Source organism: Rana temporaria, chromosome 9 (assembly GCF_905171775.1).
Source record: "Rana temporaria chromosome 9, aRanTem1.1, whole genome shotgun sequence".
NCBI classification, from domain to species: domain Eukaryota; kingdom Metazoa; phylum Chordata; class Amphibia; order Anura; family Ranidae; genus Rana; species Rana temporaria.
The window spans coordinates 94,104,315-94,118,413 of NC_053497.1; the positions used below are offsets into that span (position 1 = coordinate 94,104,315).

The 14,099-nt window shown below is 36.0% G+C and overlaps 1 pseudogene; it reads left to right on the forward strand.

The window, feature by feature from the left end:
* The first annotated feature begins 3,946 nt into the window (after window positions 1-3,946).
* Window positions 3,947-14,099, forward strand: part of LOC120913742 — a 244,880-nt pseudogene continuing 234,727 nt past the window's right edge.

The following is a 14,099-nucleotide window of genomic DNA, read 5'->3' on the forward strand; positions in this document are numbered from 1 at the left end:
CGATAAAATATCACGAATATTCTGAGCCAATCAGAGCGCTCCTCCAGCATTTCTCGAAATTGCGCAATAAATATCGCATTCGCATGTTGCGATATTTCGATAAAATATCACGAATATTCTGAGCCAATCAGAGCGCTCCTCCAGCATTTCTCGAAATTGCGCAATAAATATCGCATTCGCATGTTGCGATATTTCGATAAAATATCACAAATATTCTGAGCCAATCAGAGTGCTCCTACCGCAGTTATCAAAAAATCGCAATTATTTTCGCATTCGCAATAGCGAAAAATCGCAATCATTTACTTTCGATAAAATATCACGAATATTCGAATTTAGCGAATATATCTCGAATATTCGAATATATATTCGAGATATATCGCGAAATCGAATATGGCATATTCTGCTCAACACTACTGTATTAGTCACCTGTAGTCTTTTTTGCTTGCACAATCTCATTCATTCACAGACTTTATACACATTCATATATTGTTTTCATTTACAAGTTATTTTTGTTTTTCACGTGCATTTTTATTTTTAGTCAATTGTTTAGTTTCAGTGATGCATAGCAATTGACCTTACGATTTTGTGTCACCTTCACTTATTTGTGTCACGCCAGGAATTTTTTGGTATCACATCAGAATTTCTATACACTAGAATTTGCGCTGTACCTCTTCTTTTCTCTATAGGAAAAAGTACACTAATGGCCTGTACACACGATTGGAATTTCTGGTGGGATAAAATCCGATGGAATTTTTCGAGGGAATTCCGTTCGAGCTGTCTTGCATACACACTGTCAGACCAAATTCCGACCGTCCAAAACGCGGTGACGTAAAACACTACGACGAGCCGAGAAAAAAAAAGTTCTATGCTTCCGAGCATGCGTCGACTTGATTCTGAGCATGCATGTTTTTTTCTCTGTCAGAGTTCCACACAGACGATCGGAATTTCCGATAGGATTTTTTTCCATCGGAAAAAAATAAAACTTGTTCCATTTCTAAACTACGACAAAAAAAGTCCGATGAGGCCCACACGCGGTCTGACTTTTTTCATCGGAAATTCCGATCGTGTGTACAAGCCAGTTTATAAAATGTGAATCAAATTCGTTTTGCACAAATTATCTGTTTTCATCTGTTTTATCTTTTTCTTTAAAAAAAAAATGCTCAGTTGAATTGTAAGCTCTTGTTGATCAGGAATATAATTATTATGAAGAACAATATAGAATGAGAGATGCTTGTTAGTAAAATCATCAGTCACAGTTCTTCTGTGAGAATAATCTCAGGAAGTAATCAAATTTCCAACATTTGCAAGAACTCCTTATAGTTTGCATTAGCACTTCTACACTTCCCATTTCCTATAAGCTGTTCTCTAATCTGCTTCTGCATATGTGTATCTTAGGTATATGTATGTGATGTATGCTTATGTAGGTAATCAGTAAAAAAAAATTAAAAGAATTACAACTTGTATTGTGTTCTTAGCTTGTGGTTTATAGATATTTTTTAGGACTTCTCAGTATGCCCCCCTTCCCATGTCGGAAAAAGCCCAAAGGCATAGAAAATCCATCTTTTTCACAATCAACATAACTGGTTATTTAGCAATTTATACAGAGTGTATATAGAGGTCTTTTCTTTTTTCTTTTTTTTTTTTCACTTTGCAAAAGGGGCGCTATAAGGCCCCAGCTCAACATTGGTGCACAGTTTAATCGCCACTAAAAAGGTAATCCTACCAAATTTTCTGCCTATGATATTGACTTAAATACTGTTAAAGTAAAATGTTACTAAACCCACAACAGTAAAATCAGACGTTATTTGCAGTAAAGCATGCTTGTATACCCACTGTGGAAGCTAAGGGGGTAATTCTCTGTATTGTGTAAAAAGGCTGCTTGACCCTGTATGCATAGATCTTCCTCTTCTTCCACGGACTCAAGAACATGTACAGATAATACAGAGCCTTTGGAGTCAGGCTGCACATGCTCAGTTTGGTATGTATTGCTAGAAAGGTTTTTTTTTTTTTTCTTGGGAGGGTGCATACGATCAGCACAGGGCCAATCAGCACTGTCCAGACAGTGGGTCAGGGGTCTTGGATCCTTATAGGACAGTTCTGTGCAGTATGAAAACTCCTCCTACCAGCTTTACAAGTAACTGATAGAAGCCACAAGACTGCTATATAATGCTGATCAGAAAAGGTGTTTATATTTACAAAATTAATTGCATTTCCATGTTCTTTGTACTGTGGGAGATCAGATATAGTGAATGCAGGGTTTATTAACACTTCAAATATCAAAACTGACAGTGATTTCAGAAACAAAGAACAATTATTGGGGCTGTATATACATAAATGTACAGTATATTATCAATTACCAAAACAGTTACTATATTTGTATATATATATATACATATATATATATATATATATATATATATATATATATATATATATATATATATATGTGTATTAATATATATAGGTATGTATGTATGTGTGTGTGTATATATATATATATATATATATATATATATATATATATATATATAAAAGTTCAATGGTTGAGGTGCACTGAACGGTTTCCACGAATGCTGTGCCAGCAATCTAGTCCTTCACAAGGACCATAATATAGAAAAAACACAGAGGATAGATAGATAGATAGATAGATAGATAGATAGATAGATAGATAGATAGATAGATAGATAGATAGATAGATATATAGATCTGTATCTAGATAGATAGATAGACAGATAGATAGATAGATAGATAGATAGATAGATAGATAGATAGATAGATAGATAGATAGATAGATAGATAGATAGATAGATAGATCTGTATCTAGATAGATAGATAGACAGACAGATAGATAGATAGATAGATAGATAGATAGATAGATAGATAGATAGATAGATAGATAGATAGATAGATAGATAGATATATAGATGTGTGTATATATATATATATATATATATATATATATATATATATATATATATATATTGATAGATAGATATAAATATATCTATATAGGTAGATATAGATCTATCTATCTATCTATTGGTCAATCAATCTTTCTATATATCTATCTATCTATCTATCTATCTATCTATCTATCTATCTATCTATCTATCTATATATCTAGATACAGATCTATCTATCTATCTATCTATCTATCTATCTATCTATCTATCTATCTACCGGTCAATCTATCTATCTATCTATCTATCTATCTATCTATCTATCTATCTATCTATCTACCGGTCAATCTATCTATCTATCTATCTATCTATCTATCTATCTATCTATCTATCTATCTATCTATCTATCTATCGGTCAATCAATATATCTATCTATCTATCTATCTATCTATCTATCTATCTATCTATCTATCTATCATACATTATAACGTGTTGTAATGTAATAAAACAAATGATATGCAGTATGTAAAGATGAAAATGTCACTGATATACTAGTTTAAGGCTATAGAAAAATGCAGGCATACACTAACAAGGACTTTACTGCCTCCCTGCTAAGCAAGTGGCCTCTACAGGTTAAAAATACATATTCATTACCCCCAGATCGCTTTATGTAGTTCCTTCAGGGATATTTCTTTAAGTATAAAATGACAGCTCCGAGTCCCATTCTTTGCTCTGATGATTGTCCATGCAGAGGTTATGTACTAATTGCAGCTATAGGGCCAATCAGAGCCAAATGAAACGATTACAGCAGTGACCTCAGATTAATAAGGTTCATCTATAAAGCTCATTTGAATTCTTTGGCTAAATAAAGATTATAGCCACCTTTTCTTTTTTTTTTTTTCTTGTAATTTTTTAAAGCTTTGATTAAGGATTTATAAATCCCTGCTACTTATGAATGTCAGTATCCAAATCTGCATAGAAACCCAGCATACTGTATAGATTGCAAAGTGCAACAAGGAGCATGGATGATGGCTGGGTAGGAAAGGGTCGGCTGTGATCAGCATTGTAGCAGTGTTGGTCATTTAACCCTGTGATTTCCTTGTGTGTATGCAATGCCCTATAATATGAATGTCTGTAGCAGCCACACTTGGAGGATCCCAGGGCAGGCAGGCAGTGTATAGGAGAGGAGAATGTAGTCAGCAGTCCATAGTCCATCCCTCCTCCTCCTCTGTGTCAGCACTAGCGGTAGCAATGAGAGGAGAGGAGAGAATGGTGTCTGCTCTCAGCACAGCCAGCTCCATGGACATCTGATGCAGGCAGCTTCCAATGCTCTTGCAGCCGAACCGACGTGCGATCCCACCCCTTTCCCCAGCGATCGTGGTACAGTCCTCAGTAGCCGTGGATGGTGAACGCCTGTTTGTAGCACCGGAGCCTTAGGAGATCGTCTAGCTGGGCTGGAGGAAGGAGATGATCGCCGGCTAAACCCTCGACTACAACTGTCATCGTCAGCCCGCTGCCGCCAACTGCCACTCATGTGACAAGCTGAAGGCAATTCAAGGTGGATTTATCATAGCCTGCGGTCAGGCAAGGGCACCAGTGCTAGGCTATGGCAAGACCTGTACAGAGCCAAGACAATCAGCCTGGGGGATCGGGGCTGCTCAAAGTTCCCACTCAATAGGTAGGTTTGCCGGCGGTGTACCTGGGACACTGTGTGTTTAGATTGGAGGTGGACAGGATGGGGAGGACACGTGAGGATAGCATGCTCTGTTACTCCTCAATCACATCGCTGGGGATGGAGCGCTGGGCTGCCGGGGGTGAGAGGATGGGATTCAGCACTCTAACAAGTGGACAGCGCACCATCCTCAACTGGGGGGGGATCCTCCTATGGGAGACCTAAGGAGCAAGGGATGTGCAGCCACACCATTCATTATTACTACTACTATCATCACTATTACCATTATTATTACTTTTACTATTACCATTATTATTACTTTTACTATTACCATTATTATTACTTTTACTATTACCATTATTTTTACTTTTACTATTACCATTATTGTTATTATCACTATTACCATTATTATTACTTTTACTGTTACCATTATTGTTATTATTATTATTATTATTATTATTATTATTATTATTATTATTATTATTACCATTTTTATTATTATCATTACTAGTACCATTTTTATTAGTATTATCATTACCACATGTATTATTATTATTACTATTACCATTTTTTTTTTATTATCTATACTATTACCATTTTTATTATTATTACTACTACTATTATTGTTACCATTACCATTATTATTACTATTACCATTATTATTACTATTACCATTACTATTTACCATTATTATTATTATTACTATTACCATTTTTATTATTATTCAACTACTATTATTGTTACTATTACCATTATTATTACTATTACCATTATTACTATTACCATTACTATTTACCATTATTATTACTATTACCATTTTTATTATTATTCAACTACTATTACTGTTACTATTACCATTATTATTACTATTACCATTATTACTATTTCCAGTATTATTATTACTATCCTCATTGTGTGCTTGTACATGTATACACACGCTTTCTATACAACAGAGTGCACAGAGGTTTGCATAGCTACATATTTCATCTATTTGTCGCTGGTGGCTAAAAAAAAAATGTAAGCGAACCATTTCTGCCTAATAGAAATGCTGCTCTCCTCGTTTTTTTTTTATCTGTAATGTTGTTACCATTTAGTCTTGCCTGTTATTTAGTCATATTATATATTGGTTTTGGTGCCTACTGCTTGTTTTCAGTAAGTCTGTTATCAAACTGTCCGTTTGGTGATCTACTGTTTATTAGCGTTAACTGAGGGAGGGAGGGGGGGGGGGGGGGTAAAGAGCTGAAAATAGGGGAACCCATCAGTCACATTGTCAGGGAGCACAAACTAAAGTTATTGGAAGGAAGAGCTTCCAATGCGAAAAAAGGCGAGTGGTCCTAGAAAGATCACCGTGTGTAAGTAACAGTCAAGTCACATCCAGTTAAAATGTCAGTGTTTATGGCACAATGACAAGATTTTAGAAATTGCCATTACGGTGAAGAGGGACGACTCTAACAAGGGTGCAAGATGTGATGTTGTGCAGTGTTTTGGTTTAGGAGAAAATCGTGTAAACAAAATCGTTTAGTAAGTAAGCCTTGCTGTAGTAGAAGAAGGTGTGCTTAATGCTTTCACTACATTGCAGGCCAAAACTACACTGGATATGACAGTCCACTGGCAGGGATATCCCAGAGGAGGAGGCAGCATCCTTTAACCTAAATGCAATTGACTAAATACTTAACCTTGTATCTTATTTCTTAGTCTGCAGTTATGTTATGACACTTATTGTCAGACGGCCTTTGCCTGTATCACTCTCTTTCTGTAATATATATATATATATATATATATAATATATATATATATATATATATATATATATATATATATATTATACAGTATTTATACTGCGCCATCAGTTTATGCAGCACTTTACAATAAAAGGGGGACAGTACAATTTACAATACAGTTCAATACAAATGGAATGGGAGGGCCTTGCTCATGGAGCTTGCAATTTATATATATAAATTTGTGTGTGTGTATAGCTTAGTTGGTCATAAACATGATTTCAAGTAAACACACTTATTGCAATGTATGTAACTTGGTAAGGCAGCAGCAGCCCCTTTCTTAAACAATAACTTCAAATGCAATGCTGTGTACTTAGCCAGTGAAAGACTAGGACTCTTATACTGAATCCTGTGATTATTTGAGTATAGCTGTCTTTGTGGGTAGTAAGAATACACTAGCGCCTGTATGTGCTTCAGCAGTCTTAGTTCATCCTTTGAACGTCAACACACTGAACATCTACAGTCTCTCCTTATTTACTTTCTATGATCAATAGATGTACAGTGTCATATTTTTTCATAGCAGCCTCTTTGAATGCAATTGTGAAAGTAGGAGCTTTAAGCAAATCTACAGACACAAATAATATTGGCTGTCACACCTTTTTGCAATGCCAACAAGATGTTCTTTCATGCGATCGTATAGTCCTGAGAAAAAAATCTATTATCTATTATCTTAGTTATTAGTCATAACCCCAATAAAAAGCAGTTTACAGAAGAAAATATAGAAGGTCTGATTATTTGAATCACAGTATATTTGCGGTTTGTCCTGAAAGGATTACATTGGAGTCTGTACATTGGAGTCTGCCAGAGTAGAGTGCTGCCTATACATAGAATTCCTTGTTTATATATTTATTTTATTCCTTTGCACCAGCTGTGAGCCTGGAAGAGATTAACTACTTCTTGCCCACCAAATGGATTAAATACCCAAAGAAATCAAATATTACGCAGTTGACTCAGACTTTGTCTGGCTTAATGAATCGCAATTTCTGCTCAGGCATCAGTGGACTAAAAAAAGATAGATAATATACAGGCAGACTTGGTCAATAGTCATTTTTTTCCTTATACTAGCATTCTATAATGCCTAGAAGGGGTAAATGGAATGTGTAACACATGCAATTATAAAGCTTATATAGTTAGTTGGGTTACAGGTCTAGCTGTTACTTCGGCATATTTTAGTTCTAATTTCTTTTAGTTGGTACACAAGATACCCATGCCAACCGTTTATTACATCTTACATTTTGTTAACACTGTCAGCAGATAGGTCACTTTTAGGAGGCCATTTAGCCTATAAAGAGCGATGAGAGTATACAAGGTGCAGAAACTCATAGAAAGACATATCTAAAATGTATCTAACTTCTTTAAACTAATGAGCGAGAGAGAGAACATCTCACCATGGCTGTGTTTGCTGCCTTATTAACTAATCCCCAGTATGTCTTCAGTTGTCATTCTGAATATAAAACTCAGCTCTTTTAAGAATTCCTAAGCCTTCTCCATACCCAGTATCATCATTACCATAATATTTTACAAGCATTGGAGAATTATGGAAATATTTAGACACACACTTTTTTTTACTAATTCTCCATTAAAACTAGATAATAATGCAAGCTGGCCATAGTCTAACTGTTTGTAATAAATCGCAACATCATTTTTGCAATCCTAATAAATTCTCAAATTCATGACCGATCAACCGATTATCTGCACTGCTATATTATATTACTCATTTTGATGTGTATGTAAGAGTGCAGACACGGCTTTTGTGCATAAGGATACATAAAATAAGTATTTATTCTACGAGTAAGTGCTTTATGACTTTTGTGCAAGGTGAGCATGTGTATAGTCAGAAATTAAGGTCAGAAATTTGCCTTCTGACATTCCTAGTTACATTTGGACTTATTTAAACATGTTAAATTCAATGTGAAAATCGCTGTAGCCCATAGCAATTAATTGGCAATGAGCTATCAGTTCCCTGATTGTTGTCATTTGATTAACAGTAGAACATAATTGGCTGTTTTAAGTTAATACACTTTGAAAATTAAAAATATAGCCTGCCCTACATTTTTTAATTCCCCTACATGTATTCCAGGTGACTTCAGTTCTGTTGTACAACATATCTAAAACTTTTCATGCAGACAGGGCAATGCACTTACAGTGATGGACATGTTGACTGATCCATATAAATTCAATAATGACATTCTTTATGGCTTAAGTTATCTGCTACAACAATCACCATGTCTATAAGGCAGCTAATATAGATATTATCACGTATCAGGATTCTTTTCTTTGAATAATCAACATGAATAAGAAAGCACTTATCAAGCTATATGAGGACAGCATACCTGGAAATCAATACAGGTCCTCCAAGCAATTTTTAAATTAGCAGTAATGACAAAATTGTTCATATAAACATTACCACTGCAGCGCCATAGGCTGCAGTGCAGATACAAGCTGCTGCATCTTCTTATGGAGCAACAGAGTGGAAGTGACAGACTGCTGTGAAAAGAATCCATCCTTCCATCACAGGGCTTAGTTGCATGAGATTTACTGCAGCAATACCTTGTAAATGGCTGCAACGCTGTACACAACCAAAAAAACATGACTTTATGTAATTTCCAAGATGTAATAAATTCTAAATACCAATATATACATACTGCAATGTGCTACTTGGAAAGAAGCAACAGGCAATATAGATGTTAGAACTACATAATCGTTGTGTTTCTATGATAGGCATCTTATATATGAAATTACACTCTAAATACCCATCACAAGCCTTTAATACTATTAACAACATTAAATGTAGGGAAATATATATGTATTAAATTACATATATTCTGTTGTTAACGAATCAGTCCACCCAAAAATGAAATTTTATAGTTGGAGTCAAGTCTTGTCTTGGATAGTTTACCAGCAAAATTTCCTTGCCGCAGTTACTGGCTCTATTTCTGTCCACCTGAATGTTTGGAGAGTTCTTTCCTACATTGTAGCACCACCTGTTGCATTCTCCATAATATAAGTAAAAAAAAAAAATTCAACAGAGATTGGGACCTCCACATTGTGCCCATAGAACACAAGCAGTCTTGGAAACTTAGGTGCAGAGCTCTCAGATCTCAGTTTTGGGTGGACTGGCCTTCTGAGATGGAAAAAAACTGTATAAATAAATCTCCTTGTGCTGACTATTTTTGTATTTGTTTCAATAACAGTACCACTAATGTGCAGATTAGACCTCAATGATTCCTTATATGTTTCTTACACTGGGGTAATTGGGCAGGAAAAGTATTTAGTCTGGGTGAAGCTAATGAAAATTTGTCCTAAACGTCTAATCTTAAGCAGAAGAAGTTCCAATTGTGACTCATGCACATGATTGGGCATTGCCAGTGAGCACCATTCACTTCTCTAAAGTTGAAAATGATTTAATAAGCCCATTTCCCATCCTATACGCAATATCACTTTGACTGACAGTGTGACTCACAAGCAAGAGCCCAAAGTCAGGAGCAGGGAGCTCTTTTTATAAGTAATAGGGCATAGCCAGCATCTGTTTAACATGATGGTAGGTTAAGCCCTAAGTGATGTATATTTTTTAATGAGCCCATGCTCCTAAACCTAACATAATATGGTTAACCCTATTATGGTTCACTTTAGGATTCTTGTCTCATTACAAGGATTTACTGGACTAAAAGCTTTAGTAATCTGTATTAAATGGATTAATGTGGATGGTGCCTTGTTTATTAAAACACAAATAACTTTGCTGTTTTATAGCCATTCTTTTGTATTTTGGTTCAGACTGGTGAGTATTTGCACACACGTGTCCTCACGGGTCACATGCATTTATATTCTTAAAGTCACAGGGTGCCCATAGACAGTAAAAAATGTTGTTCTTGACAAAGATAGAATTTTCCTAACGTTATAATGGGGTTATATTATGTAGTGCAGGTAATGATTGGCAGAGTTCTTTTTGAAATGGGCAGGGTTAGCACACATACGTTTGGCATATTTGTGAAAATGAGCACATCACTATGCCAAATAGCTTGATTCTGTTTGCAAAACATTTTTTAAAGTAAAAATGTTTAATATTAAAAATGTATGTTTTATTGTGAAACGCACGCATTTTTAGGTGCCCAGAATAGATCTGAGAAAGACTTGATTGTCTGGTGCACTAACAGACAACAGAATCCAATTTGTACAGTTTTAGAGAGTATTTCACAATGTCAAAATAATCTAGTTGCAAAGCATAAGTTTTCAGCGTGACAATGTAAAAAGCAGCCCACACATGTCAAGCGAGATGTCATCATGCAGTTGTCCTGAAAGAGAAACTGGTTATCTAAATTTGTACTGAATGCAAAATCGCTATTTATTATAAGGCTGGAAGCTAGGCTATGGTTTTGAAACAAGCTGCAGATGGAGCTGCTGCGTGTCTGCAAAAAAATGTATTAAAGGCTGAAAGGAAATGGCTGGGGGTGAATTTCTTATGTTTATTAGACAAAAACACTAACTTTCTTAAAGATAATCTGTAATGAAGCAAAAAACATGCGTGTGTGAAAAGTCTCAGATTAATGCCAATCGTTTTTAGTGTATCTGCTACTATTTTACATGACCCCTTACTCTCACAGGCATTAATTGGACATACATTTGAAAATGGCTTTAAATCAACTTAATCCCGTGTTGCCTAAGTTAACTAGGAGATAAAAAATGCACAAGATACCTACATGTGACTCAGGCAGCCTAATGCTGTAGCTGGGAAAACAACAATGTGAGAAGAAAATGTGTTGATTGGCTGCTCATGTAGAGACAGTCAATTAATGTGTCTGCCTCTCATTTTTTGTCCCATTAACATAGTCATTAGGCAGGAAGTTTAGAGTCAAAGGTAAGTATTTTGTATGCTATTTTTAGCTTTTACAGAATCAAGGAAATGTGAGAGGGCCTCCAATTCCTATTCATTACATATTAGAGAAAAGATACATCAAGGTTAATTTACCAAAGGTGAATAGGTCGCTTGCTTTGCAAGAGAATTTGGCCCAGAGCTTGATGAATAAGATTTAGCTCTGTTGACTGTCATCATCCAATCATGTGCAAGAAAAAAATGCTGTGACCATGCATAGTTTGGGTTGCCGCTCTAGACATGAATCCAAAAGGCCAGTAATTCCTACTCTTGGATGCAGGCAGAAGAAAGAGCTTGTGCCGTCTCTAAGGAAATCCTAGTAAAAAAACATCCAACCACCACTCACCAGCTCAGCCTGAGTGTAAACTCCCTTGCAAAGTGAAAATCCTATTCACCTTTGTTAATTCAACCCAATTGAGTTGAATTATTCAATACATAAAAGAATATAAAAGGAGAACCAAATGGAGCTCATAGAAGAAGACACATACGTTTCATGGTTTAAATCCATGCATTTCTTTAGCCATTACTAAGGCCAGCCATACACGGTTCAAATCCCTTAATGGACAGGCTGAATGTACCAAGTTGATCCATCGATCGCCTGCCAGATTATCTTGTGATTATCCCTAATGGCTGCTATAGCCACTAGCGATAATCACTGTCTTCTCCTGGTGGGGATGGCTTCCCCTGCCTGCCCTTGCTGGGAGAAGACAATTGCTGATTCCCCTGTCAACACTGCCTGTGTTGATAGGGGAACTGTGCAAATTTCTTTCCTGCTACCCGTGGTTGCATGAAAGAATTTTCCACCGTGTATTGCCTGCTTAAGGGTAATAAACCCTAGTTTGAACCTAAACCTTAATACCTTTAAAAGTTGCCTTGGCAAAGGTTTCCTTGCCATGCTCTGGCTCAAACTAAACTACCATGTTGATGTACAAAGAGATGACATATACAGCAGATAGTACTTTGATTATAGTGGTATGATAAGGCTTGGAAACACTAGAGTTAAAGTTTAATGTATGTTTAAATGTAATACTTAACTTTAAGTTAGAATCATATGAGTGGTAAGATCATTAACTGCAACAATGGGTTGATTTTTTTTTCCTTCTTCACTTTACATTTTCTGAAACGTAAAGAAAATATTAAAACGATTAAAATGATATACTTATAAGTTCATATGAGCAGAAAAATGTAATGTAATAGAGAGAAAACTCAAACCTGCCACCTTGAAAGGCAAAATAATTGTGCAGCTGGTCAACATCTGTGTGGGACAGGTCCAATATAGTTACATAGTTAGTTAGGTTGAAAAAAAGACACAGGTCTATCCCATATACACAATTCTTTACCCACAGTTGATCCAGAGGAAGGCAAAAAAAAAAAAAAAAAACAGCAAAGCACAATCCAATTTACTCCAGCAGGGGAAGAAAATCCTTTCTGTTCCCCCGAGAGGCAATTGGATATTCCCTGTATCAACTTTACCTATAAATGTTAGTACCCAGTTATATTATGTACATTTAGAAAACGTATTACGCATGCCTTGTATTTTAAGGGGAATCCTGTGCTTTTTTTGTGTATTGCCCCATTAATGTGACGTTCCCCCTAAAATTCATACCAGATCATTATTCAGAGATGAAATCTGGATGGGTGAGTAGAAGGTGCATGCCCCTGCTTCATGAACCGCACTAAGCCACAGGAAAAACCTAATCCCCTGGAAAGCACCTTGACTTCATGTTAACCCCCTGGCAGCCTAAATCTGGCTCGGGGTATGATTTCTGTACCAAAAGCGGTATCCCCGAGCCAGACTTGGGATCGCCTTGCAGCAGCCACAGACACAGTTACTTACCTTGTCCCTGGATCCTGCGATGCCTCCCCGCTGTGTGAGCGAGCGGCGTCCTAGCTCGATTTACACAGTGTCCCTGTCCGCCGCCGATCTTCGTTCCCTGCGATGTTACGGCGCACAGGGACGGAGAACGGCGCCAAATTAAAAAAAGTAAATAAACACATTACATACAGTATACTGTAATCTTATAGATTACAGTACTGGATGTAACAAATACACACACCCTTTGTCCCTAGTGGTCTGCCCAGTGTTCTACATGTACTTTTATATAATAAAAACTGTTCTTTCTGCCTGCAAACTGTAGATTGTCCATAGCAACCAAAAAGTGTCCCTTTATGTCTAAAGTGGTTTTAGAAAACTGCGATAATAAATTATAATCACTTGCAGAATTGAGCGATAGCGATTTGTGGGTAAATACGTCATAAAAAAATAAAAGTAATGACAGCGACAATTCTGCAACTGAGCAAATTTCAGTGATTTTGAGTTGATTACATTATTGAATCATTTTTATTATAATTATATTATTATTTGTTATAATTACTTATAATTATTTATTATATCATAATTTATGATTTTGTTTTTCAAACTTTTTCATACCCGGGATGCCTACTGAACTCTTGTTTGGACAGATTTAAGTGAGTTATTCCTAAGGATTACAGGCCTACAATGTAAAACACCAAATATCCTTGCAAAATAATGGTACCGCTTTCAGCACCTAAAATCTGAAATAATCATACCGCCAGGGAGGTTAAGGGGGCTAATGGCCTCTTCCCCATATCCAGTTCCTAGAAGGATGTGGGGTTAGTAGGGGGCACTTATAAGAATCAAAAAGCCCGTTTAAGTACAAGGGGTCCCCAAGATACCCACCCTCCTAAGGGTTTGAGTATGAAGTACATTAGTACCCCTTTTTACCCATTCAAAAAACAATGTCATAAGTAAATAAAGACCAATTTTACTGTTCAATCTTACTATTTTATAACTTCATGTGCAGCTTTAGGGCATCCTCTAAGCATGTTGTTTAGAGGATTAATGTATAATTAATGTT